Source organism: Lissotriton vulgaris, chromosome 2_1, assembly GCF_964263255.1.
Source record: "Lissotriton vulgaris chromosome 2_1, aLisVul1.2, whole genome shotgun sequence".
Taxonomy (NCBI): domain Eukaryota; kingdom Metazoa; phylum Chordata; class Amphibia; order Caudata; family Salamandridae; genus Lissotriton; species Lissotriton vulgaris.
In genome coordinates, this window is record NC_141687.1 from 388,205,300 (window position 1) to 388,217,864 (window position 12,565).

General features: G+C 41.9%; 1 protein-coding gene across 1 annotated transcript in view; it reads left to right on the forward strand.

The window, feature by feature from the left end:
- Positions 1 to 12,565, forward strand: part of LOC147730418 (aldehyde oxidase 1-like) — a gene marked incomplete at its 5' end in the record, with an annotated part of 524,934 nt that overhangs the window by 17,344 nt on the left and 495,025 nt on the right. The gene's annotated exons all lie outside the window — the stretch shown is intronic.

Below are 12,565 nucleotides of genomic sequence, written 5' to 3' on the forward strand. Positions count from 1 at the left end.
GAAACAACGGATCAGGGGAGTAACCAGGATCAGACAAAGAAAAAATCTAGACTTTTCCGGAAAAGCCTGACTCCTACATCTATAAGAGACACAGAATCTAGAAACCCGAATAGTGGTGCAAGCGAAAAATACAAGGAAAAACAGCACCATGAAACTGACAAATCAGGATTTTCTATGGAACCAAAATTGAGCGAGGTCCTGAAGAACATAAAGGATCTCCACCTAGATGTTAAAACAGATAGCCTAAGGAATCACGAAGCTATCCAACAACTTCAAGGTGCTATCCAGAAGGTGGATAATACTTGCATCGAGATAGTGGATAGAATGGTATCGGTAGAGAGCCGCACAGAAAATCTGGAAGCAGATGTTAATAAACATCAAAGCAGAGAAAAGGTCCAAGCCGGAGTTATTGAAGATCTAATGACAAAGGTGGAGGATCTTGAGAACCGGGGAAGAAGAAATAACCTACGCTTTTTGGGAATTGCAGAAGGTGCAGAGGGAAACGATCCGAAGGGATATATCATCAACCTCTTAAAATCTTCCATGCCTGAACTTCAAACATGGGAAATAGAACGAGAAGTTCAACACGCTCATCGGTTTCCTCTAACACTCCCCAAACGATCTCCAAAAGAAAACCAATATCCAAGAGCAATGTTGGTCTGCTTTGGAAATTTTCTTTTAAGGGAAGCAATTTATGACCTGGCTCGACCGATGAGCAAAAAAGAATATCAAGGGAGCAAGTTTTTTGTTTGTCCGGATTTTGCTCATGCAACGGTCGAACGCCATTGGAGGCTGCGGCAACTTTTGCCCCATTTGAAAAGATAGGAGTAACGTTTCATTTGCTAAACCCAGCACGTTTAAGAGTACTTTATAAAGGAACCTCAAGGAACTTCGTTAGTGAGATCCAAGCAGAGGCATATCTACACGAACTTTCTGAATTGAGAAAACAGGAAGGGAAAAACTAGCCATCTGAGTTGTTATATATTCAAAGTTTCTTGACAAATCAGGCGATCGAGCGAATGGTGATGTTCCGATCACTCGGCCGCCCACACCTAGGGATCTAGGTCCCAGGATGCCTCAAGAAGTGGTGGGGGGAGGGGAGGGTTAGAGGGTGGGAAATGTCTTGCTACAGGGGGGGAAAAAAGGGGAAAAATTCATCATCAGGAAAAGAAGAAACTATTGTATAGTGGTGGCGGGAGAGAATCACAGATACTGAGGGAAAAAGGCAGAATGCTTACTAAATGGAATAAGGATAAAAAAAGAAATAGAGAAATTATGGCTAAGAAACTTAAAATTTCATGCGCATAGTAACAATTAATGTTTGTGGTTTAAATGATGCGAGAAAAAGAAGAGAGCTGAAAGAATATTTTAAAACACTGCAAGCAGACTTAATATGCTTGGAAGAAACGCATGTTGAATTCTCGCAGAAATATTTACTAGAGCAATTGGGTTATCAGTTTTTGGTATGTACCACCCAGGGTACAAGGACATGTGGAGTAGCGATACTGGCTTGAGGAAACAGTGTTAAACTGAAGAATCATCAGGCAGATAAACACGGCCGATGGGCTTTAGCTGAATTACAAATACATCACTTGAATTTTACTTTATGTTCAATTTACGCACCTACGGTGGATGACCCTGATACTTTTAGCCAAATAAATGCACGGCTCCCTAGCTGGCCACTTCCGATCATAGTGTGTGGTGATTTGAATATAAATGGTCTTGTAGGGCTATGGAAGAATGATGTAGATAGGTTTAAAGGGAGGGAAAAAAAGTCATAGAGCACTGGTCAAACATATGAGAGATAATGGCTTAACTGATACCTGGGAGCAGTTTATGGGAGGAGGAGGTAGTACATACTACTCGGCTCCGCACAAAACAGTAGAAAGGCTTGACTATTTCTTGATCTCACCTGCACTGCTCCCGATAGTTACAATCAAACAATTACCAAGATTAATGTCGGACCACAACCCTATAGTTTTAGAGATCGTTCTGGCAAATGCAATGTTAAATCTTTCTTCTTGGTCATTTGAGAGAGCTTTATTATATGATGTTGATTATGTTACCCTTATGGAAAATTGGTTAATAGAATATATGGAACATAACAGGGGTACGGCACGACCTTCAGTGGTTTGGGACGCGATGAAGGCTGGTATCAGAGGAGAAACTTTAAGCTACTCTCTTAGACGCAATAGAATGCAAAAAGCACTAATAGAGAAGAAGATTAAAGTTGTGGTGGATTTGGAGGAAGATCTGATAAAGACTATAGTAGAGAAAGGAGATGTGACAGAGGTGACTCAAAAATTAGCTATCGCTAAAGTAGCAGTAGGGGAAGTATATAGCTCAAGAGCAGCCGAGAAGTATTTAGCAAGAAGAGAAGAGCAATATGAATATAATGAGCAAGTTGGATGCATGTTGGTGATAAGAACTCGACAGGCAGTCACTAAGGGACAGATAACTGAAATGATCACAGAAGAAGGAGTGGTAGTTAAAAACCCAAAGGAAATCTGCGTAGTTTTTCAGAACTTTCATAAGAAACTTTATAATCAAGAGGGAGAGGAGCCAAGAAACAGAGAAATAGAAACATATCTGGAAGAGGTGGTACTAGATAAAGTTACGGAGGAAGATAAGGTTAGTCTGGAGACAAAATTTACACGGGAAGAAATTCAACTGGCTTTTAGTGGACTACCATCAGGGAAAGCTGTAGGACCTGACCTCATACCCGTAGAATTTTATAAGAAATTCTTTGAAATACTAGAGGGGGATATCATTACACTCATGGTGTCGATCCAGGAAGGAGCTGAACCGCCCGATTCCTGGAGTGAAGCGACAATGGTGTTTTTTTAAAAAAAGAATAACATTTCCACTGATCCCGGGTCATATAGACCAATTAGCCTGATGAATAGCGATACTAAGGCTTATTCGAAAATATTAGCTAATAGACTGAGCTCGATAATCGGAAAGGTGGTCTCACCCCGCCAACAGGGGTTTATCCCAGGCAGGGGGACAGCCGATCACATTAGAAGAGTTATCACCTTGTTTGATGGAACAACAGCCTCACAAGACCCTATCAGCCTGATTCATCATACTCCCGTTTTGCGAGGCCCTAATAGCGATTCATAGCGAATCGCTATTAAGGACTCGCAAAACGGGATTCATGTAGAAATTGCATGAAGAAATGCGATTCCTACATATTCCTTATTTGCGATTAGCAAATTGCTAATCGCAAATAAGGAATAACTATGAATAGCTATTCATTCCTATGGGCCAAAAGGCCCATAGGAATGAATGGGGAGTATTCCTTATTTGCGATTAGCAATTTGCTAATCGCAAATAAGATAGCGATTTGAAGGGTGCCAGGGGTGTCCAAAGGACACCCTGTAGCATCCCTCAAATGAAATTTTACACCGGTGTTGCACACACACACGTCTAAAGGACATGTGTGTGTGTAACATGCAACTCAGAAAAATGCATTTAAATGCATTTTTCTGAGTTTTCGCAATTTACCACGAGGTCTGACCTCGCGGTAAATTGCGGCTAGAAATTGCGAATTCGCAAAATTAAATTGGATGTTGAATTGCATTTAAGGAATCTCAAATAGAGATTCCTTAAATGTCATTCCTCGCAAAATTGCGAGATCGCAATTAGCGATTTTTACATTTGGGATGCTGAATCCCAAATGCAAAAATCGCTCTCGCAAAGGGCCAGATTCTCAGAATCTGGCCCTTTGCGAGCGCTATTTTCTTTGATGAATCGGGCGGTAAGTCTTTAATATTATTAGACGCAGAAAAAGCTTTTGATAGGGTCTCGTGGGGTTTTCTTTGGGCAACAATGTATAAACTCAACTTTGGGCAAAAGTGTATAGGGGGATTGAAAGCGCTATATAAAAACCCAGTCATAAAAGTAAGAATAGCGGGGGAACAGAGCGAAAATATTAACATCAAGCGAGGAACTAGACAAGGCTGTCCCTGTTCACCGTTGCTCTTTGCCTGCTACATTGACTCTTCCATAAGACACATAGAAAGAAATACGCTCATATGTCCTATTGTATTGAATGGCTACGAGACAAAAATTTTGGGTTATGCAGATGACCTAGCTATCACGTCATCTACCCCAGCAACAGCGTTAGTGGAAATAGAAAAAGAGGCAAAAAAATATGGGTATTGGTCTGGGTACAAATTGAACCAGTCTAAAACACAGATAGTTATTAACCAATTTGCTATAATAGACGATGCTAGAGTAACAGATTCGGCTGTCTACCTGGGTATAACTATAACATCTAACCTGCCTAAACTAGTGGAGGAAAACCTTACTCCGGCAATCAGAAAGGCTAAACAAGATCTAGATAGGTTGGATAACTACATCTTACAATAATCGGACACTGTAATGTAATTAAGATGTTGTTTCTTCCAAAAATGCTATATTTCTTCCGAACTATCCCTTTAATATTTCATAATAATTGGTTTAAGGATATTGAAAAGGTCTGTAATCGATTTATATGGGCAAAAGGTAAAACTCGGAGGTCCATAAAAAAGATGGCTCTATCTAAGGAAAAGGGAGGTTTAGCAGTTCCAGATTTTAAAGAATATTATCTGGCAGCATCTTTACAGTATCTTAAAGGACTACTTGGGGGGAACACTAATGACAGATGGCGGGACGGATTTGATATACCAGCCATATATGATTTATTAGTTAGAGATTCCAATAAAGGATTACTTACATTTAAAGAATTTAGCTACTACAAAAGAACAAAGTTTAAGGTATTTGCAGCAGCCAAATCGGTTTGGTCTATGGTCCGGAAAAAAATCAAGCTGGGACGGATGAGTTACTATACACCTTTATATAATAATAAGCTACTCCCTGAAGTGTTCCATGATCAAGTTATGAAAAGATGGGATAGCGCTGGGGTTTGCACTATAGGAGATATTATAGATGATAATCTCATTTGAAAGGGCTTGTCAAATATTTAAGTTAGATCGTAAAGACTTCTTCAAATACCTACAGATCAGATCAGTAATACAAAGGAAACTGCCTAGGGGAAATAATTTTAAAAGAGAGGACTTGATGGAATATATTCAAAACGAGAAGGGTTGCTCAATCTCAAAATTATATGGGGTGTTGAGTGAATGTAAAGAAGACGATAGAACTAAAATCTTCGCTAAATGGAGGACGAAGCTAAACTTAGCGGGAAACGAGGGGGAAAAATCACTGAAGTTAGCTAACTCTATTGTTAAAGCTGCTAATTTACAAGCTCAATGCTATAAAACCTTCCATGAATTATATTATACGCCGCATAAAATAGCACAATGGGGGGGAATTAGTGGAATATCTTGTCCCAGATGTCAAAGCACACAAGCTTATACCATCCACATGTTTTCGGCATGTCCAAAATGAAATCCTTTCAAAAAGGCGTTGGAAATATTTTTTAGGGATGAATGAAGGATATCAATTGGCTTAACAAACGAGATTATGATGTTGGGTGTAGGGAGAGATGGGCAGGATATCCCCCATAAAGAATTTATATACATTGCAATGGCTATATCCCGACTTTGTATAGCTACCCTATGGAAGGATCCTAATCCCCGTCATTTAAACAATGGCTTATAAGAATGCTATCAATGTATACATTGGAGAAATCATTGTATGAAAAAAAAGGTCATAAAGCGATGCAGTTAGGCAAACGGATTTGGGCACCGGTGGAGCATTGGAAATCAAGAATAGAGGGGTAATCTATTCTACAATGTTAGTTTATGATATTGTAACAATTCTTACTATCTGTTTCTTGTTTTCATGAACTTTAGCTCGTATGTGCAAAGACTTATATGATCTGTGAAATTATTCTTTATCTCTCGTTCACAATGATGCATATCTGCTAAAAGAAATGTATATCTTGAATGAAATAATTGATTGTAATCATGTGTAATTGTACTCTCTGATGATGAATAATAAAAAAATTCAACAAAAAAAAAAGGAAAAAATAACAGCATACATCTTGCAACAGAAACAAAACAATGAGCAAATGTACCACTAAGAAGTAACGGCAAAGTCACACGCAGCGCTTTTCAAAACTCCCAAATAAATGCTTTAGGAAATACGAGACCCTGCTAAAAACTACAGCGAAACTTTATTATAACAGTCATAAGAGAAATATGCTCAGAAATCCTCACCTACAACTATTCAAGAACTGGTTAAATGTTGTCATTGGGAAAGAAACATATCTAGCGAGGATAGTACTTGATGATGTGTTACTTTGAGCTTTTCTATGGTGCCAACATAATCTGGAAGAACTTTAGAGTGCTTTACATAGAAAGAGATGGGAAAAGAACAATTGATGGACAGAACAATGTCATACATTCACACTAGTACAGCGATCCGGGCTTAAATTCATCTCTTATTTTGCTTTCAATGCCATTCCAGTTTCAACCCAGCCATATTCAAATCTGTCTTGACCCTGCCCCAATGGGAACAGTCCAGCCCAAACTGCCAGGCCAGGTCCTCCCTGGACTGGAAACAAGCATCCTATGACCGGTTCTGGGTTTCCCCCTCATCAGTCAGGATAGCTTAACTCCAGTGGCACGGAGAGCACGGGACTCATGTCTGCGCATATCCATCCCACTCTGGGTGACAAAAGCAAAAAGAACAATTGATTGACAGAATGCAGAACAATGTCATATATTCACCCCAGTACAGAGATCTGGGCTTAAATGCATTGTGTTTTTTGCTCCCCATGCCATTCCAGTTTGAACCCAGCCGTATGCAAATCAGTCTTGAATCTGCACCCAATGGGAACAGTCCAGCCCGAACTGCCAGGCCAGGTCCGCCCTGGAATGGAAACAAGCATCCTAGGACCGGTTTAGGAGTTCTACCCGCATCAGCCAGGATAGACTGGCTTGACTCCAGTGGCTTGGAGAGCATGGGACCCACATCTGGGCATACCCGTTCCACTTGAGGTGACAAATGCAAAAAGAACAATTGATGGACAGAATGCAGAATAATGTCATATAATGTAATTGTATTGTATTGTAATTGCATTTATATAGCGCTTACTACCCCTGACGAGGCGCCAAAGTGCTTTTTCGGCAAGTAGCATAAAGGATTAGTGTGGAATTAGTATTGTGAAATATGAAAGTAATTTGAGTGATGGATAGGTTAGTCAGTTATTTGGATTCAGAAGGATAGCAGAGGGATAGAGGAGGGAAAAAGGTTTGCATTTATATAGCGATTGTTTGCATTTTTATAGCACTTTTTAGCACTTACTTGGCGAGTAGTCCACACTCCGGAACCCATAAGCATTAGTGGTGAATTAGCATAGTGAAATATGAAAGTAATTTGAGTGGTGCATATTAATCAGTTATTTGGATGAGAAGGATAGTGGAGGGATAGAAGAGGGACAAAGGTTTGTATATATATATATATATATATATATAATAATGGACCAAGAAACAATAGTTTCCTCGAACAAAACGATAATCAATCTCACCCCCATGGCATTAACGGACAATGAGGAAAACATTTTAAAATTGGGGTTATCCTTTGCACCAAAATCGAACCTCAACTATGTAGCAGCACGGACTGATATCTATAAGGCAACAAGGAAGTTAAAACTAAGAAAATATCATAAACTCAGAAATACCAACAAACGTCCTGCTGACAGCAACATGACCCAAAGAAAAACAAACCGGAACGCTCTCTCAGGAGTTAGCCGGGTTATGGGAAACATAGTGAGCGGAGCCGGTGGCTTAATTGGTAAGCACTCCTAGTACACAAAGTGAGAAAGAGGGTGAGACGAGACTCACACCTTTCAAACCGCCGTCCACGTTTTGTCCCATTATGCCACGCGATGGAATTGACTTTTTTCACGAGAATGTAACAAATGACCTCAAAGAGTTACACAAATGAGTATGTAAAGGGCACTACAAAAATAATCAGCAAACAATGGACTATGAGCAATTGGTATCGAAATTAAACAAGGACAAGAACATCATAGTACGACCAAGTGACAAGGGAGGCAATGTGGTCTTACTAACACAGGACATGTACGAGAAAGAGGCATATGCGCAGCTGAATGAAGGACCGCAACCACTATGAGAGGGTGAATGCGATATCAGTAAAGGGAATGCAAACTGAATATCACTCCCTGTTAACAAAATGGAAGGGCAAAAAAACTAATATCTGACTCTGAATTTCAATATCGTAAAGTGGACCATCCAGTCATGCCCTGCATATATTTTATTCCCAAAGTGCATAAGGACCTCGAAAAACCCCCAGGTAGACCCATCATCAATGCAAGAGGGGGACTACTGGAGAATACATCGATATACATTGACTATTTTCTTCAGACTTATGTGCAATCCCTTGACTCATATGTCCGTGATTCAGGGGACTTTTTATGCAAATTAAACAATATCCAATGGCAACCGGGTGATTGGATGCTAGCCCTGGATGTAAGTGCCCTTTATACAAGTATTCGACATTTGGACTGTATTGAAGCTGTCAAGTATTACTTGACAAGAAGGACTGGAGAGTTCAAAGAGCATAATGTCATATTGATAAGGATACTAACTTACTGTTTGGAACACAATGTGTTCATATTTAAAAATCTCTTATACAGACAACGTCAGGGAGTGGCAATGGGGGCCAGTTTTTCACCAAGCATTGCATGTTTGCACATGGGGGCTTGGGAGGAACTGGTCCTCAGAACCGCCTTTGAAAAAGAGATGAGGGAGAATGTAATAGCGTGGTACCGCTTTATTGATGATTTGTTTGTTGTGTGGAGGGGTACACGTGTAGAAGCAGAAAAATTCATTGAAAATATGAACAAAAATGACTTAAACATCAACTTTACGGTCTCAATGAGTCAGACACAGGTGCCCTTTCTTGACATCGAGGTATACACACATAACAACAAATTGGAGAGTAGGTTATATCGAAAATCCACCGCGAGAAACACAATACTACATGCGAGCAGCACTCACCCAGCCCATCTGGCATGTGTGTGCGCAACATATGTGCACAGATCAATTTCAGGGGTGCAACAGGGTGTCCTTTGGACATCGCATTCTCAATTTGCGATTCGCTAATTGCGATTCGCAAATTGAGAATGTCTTCCCATTCATACCTATGGGCCTCTGAGCCCACAGGAATGAATGGGGAGATATTCCTTAATTGCGAGTTTAGTGATTTCTTTATGCATTGCATTTTGCTATTCCTTAATAGCGAATCGTTATTTTTCGCTATTAAGGAATAGCAAAATGGGTTCTTGATGCATCTGGGGGATAGTTTGAGTTGATTTATTCTTATATTTTTTATCAGTTTTGAATATTAAATGCTGTCATAGACACAAATAAATTATGAAAATACAATAAGGGACTATTGCGAGAAAGTGACGCATGGTGATTGGTTAAGTGAATAGTACAATATATACAGAACATAGATATGTGACATAAGTTAAAAAGAAAGTTATCAATTTTTGTCCTGTCTCCTTATTTTATACATGTAGTGCAAGACAAAATAAAGATTAATTTGGTCAAGGAAACTGTATAGACATGTATGTTGAAAGAGTGCCGACGTTTCTACCCTGAACACGGTGAGACATTGGTAAGCGTCAATGCGGGTCTTCCTCAAGACTCTGAAGGGGTAGACAGGGGTAGACAGCCTATAAATTAATTATAACAAAGGTGGTGACCAGGGGTGTTCTAGCTTGTCAGTAGGAGTAAAAATGCAATAGCTGGAGCGTAGCTTAACACAAAGCAGGACATTTCAATCAATGACATTTGCATTTATTTATTTATTTGTGTATTTTGTAAAGCGCAACAGCTGCCCCAACGGGGCGTCCCGGCGCTGATAAATCATGGAACTTAGAGGCTAGGCACCAATGGGGCATTATATGGGGAAGAGATGTGTTTTCAGGGACTTTCGGAATGCTAATTCGGTTTGACAGGCTCGTAATGCAACCGGGAGGTTATTCCAACACCGAGTGGCACAGACCTCGAATGTTTTAAATCTAGGGGTTTCCAGCAGAAGTAGGGAATTTGAGCGTAATGTCCTGGTGTTGACATACGGTCTCAGAGTGCTTTTCAGATGGGCCGAGCCTTTGCCCTTGGAGGCCCGGAAAGCCAGGGTCATGGCCTTAAAAATACATCTCTTGGAAATGGGGAGCCAGTGGAGTTTACGGAGGTGTGGGGAGATGTGATGTCTGGCAGGAATTCTCTCCACCAGCCGAGCAGCAGCATTCTGGACAGTCTGTAACTTGTGGCATAGGCCTACTGTGATGCCAAGATATAGTGCGTTGGCATAGTCCAGGTGAGATATTATCAGGGCTTGTACCACAGTCTTACGGCAGTCCATCGGCAGGTAGTTGATGAGCCGTCTAATTGTCTTGATCTTAGCAAAACAGGATGCTGCTACTGTTTGAACCTGGGCGTTGAAACTGAGATGATTATCCCAGCGCACTCCCAGGTTTCTCACCGAGTCTTTAGGCGTGGGGGCATGGCTGAGATCATCCGGCCACCATAAATTAGAATCAAGAGGGGATGATGAGTTAAAAAACAGAATCTCTGTCTTTCCAGCGTTAAGTCGGAGGGAATTGGAGTCCATCCAGCTAGAGATGTCTCTTAGACAGTTTTTCAATGGGTCGAAGGCAGAGGCAGTGGGGGTATCAAAGGTGAAGAGTAACTGAATGTCGTCAGCGTAGGAGGTGGATTTAATCCCAGTTTGCGCAATCAGTTTAGCCAAGGGGGAAAAGTAAACATTGAACAAGAGCGGGCTCAGGGAGGAGCCCTGTGGAACTCCCCATTTAAGTGGTCTAGCGGTGGAGGTGTAGGGAGGGGTGTATACCTGCTGAGTACGGTCACCCAGGTAGGAAGAGAGCCATCTCAACACTGTACCGCCAATACCCAGGTCTCCCAGCCTTCTCAGCAGGATCTTATGAGAGACGGTGTCAAATGCTGCTGAGAGATCCAGCAGCACTAACACCGCCCTCGACCCTCGATCCAGCATCCATCTCACCGAGTCAGCCATTTCAACAAGGGCCGACTCCGTGCTGTGGCCCGATCGAAAGCCGTGCTGAGAGTCATGCAGGAGCCCATGGGATTCAATATAGTTGGCAAGCTGGGCGTGCACCAGTTTTTCCAGGATCTTAGCTGGGGCAGGCAGGAGAGAGATGGGCCTGTAGTTGGTAGGGTTATCTGGGTCAAGATCAGGTTTCTTAAGGATGGGGACTAGGGACGCATGCTTCCATTTTGCGGGAAAAATGCCCGTTCTCAGGGATTCGTTCCAGATATGGTTAAGGAATGGGTTGAGCAGGGGTGCCAGTTTTTTATATTGTTTGGCTGGCAAAGGGTCCTTGGGGGAGCCAGATTTACAGTTGAGTAATTCTACCAGTGTGTCAGCCTCAGAGATATCTGCAAACTCTAGCAATGAGGGTGACTGTAGCGGGTACGTAGTAGATTCCTCACCCGACCCTGCACTACTGCTGATGGGAAAGGAGGAGTAAATAGCCTGGATTTTTTCCTCAAAAAATTGTGAAAGTTTATCACACAGAGACTGGGAGGCTGGTTGAGTTCGAGTCAGAGCGCTGGGGTCCGTAAAGGATCTGACTATGTTGAAAATCTCCCTGGCGCCGTTACTGGCATGTTTAATTCTGGAAGCCAGGAAAGAAGACGATCTATTGGAAGGTCTCCAATTAAGGAAAATACAACTTAAGTAAACAATTAATGTGAACCAAAATGTTCAAATTGGACATTTGTGCCCACATGCATCAAGGATTCCTTAAAATCGGCCGTTTGCGATTCCAAAAATGCTTTTTGAGATGCATCATTGGTTTTTGTTGAAAATCGCTAAATTTGTGATTTTCTAAAATGCGATTGAATTTGAATTTGAATTTGAAGGGATTTGTATAGCGCTCGTACACCTGGCGGTTTCTTGGCGCTCACTGGCAACAGCTACTCGGCTGGTCGGAAAAGGGGAGAGGTGAAGATTCAGGATGGGAAGGCTTGGGTAAAAAGGAAGGTCTTTAGGTCTCTGCGGAAGAGGGGGTATTGGGTGCAGGTTCTGAGGGACAGTGGGAGAGAGTTCCAAAAAGCTGGGCCTGTGGTTGCAAATTTGGAGCCACCCCACTTCTTCCGTTTGAAGCGGGGAACCACGAGAAGGTGGTGGGAGGAGGATCGGAGGTCTCGTGAGGGAGTGTAGGTTTGGATAGCCGAGTTGATGAAGGAAGGGGCCGAACCTGTCCTGGGTTTAAAGATGGTATAGCCAAGCTTGAATAAGACGCGCTGCCGGACAGGGAGCCAGTGGGGGGAAAAGAGGAGAGGAGTTACATGGTGGGATTTAGAGAGGTTAAAAACCAGCCGAGCAGCCTGATTTTGAACCAGCTGGAGGCGCCTCATAAGGTAGTCGGGCATGCCATGATAAAGGACATTGCCATAATCTAGGCGAGATGTCACCATGGCCAGAAGAATTAGTTTGAGCGCGTCTGGGGCGAAAAATCGTGAGACTCTGCGGATAGTCCTGAGTGGGAGAAAGGCTGAGGAAACCACAGCAGAGACTTGGGAGTGTAGGGAAAGTT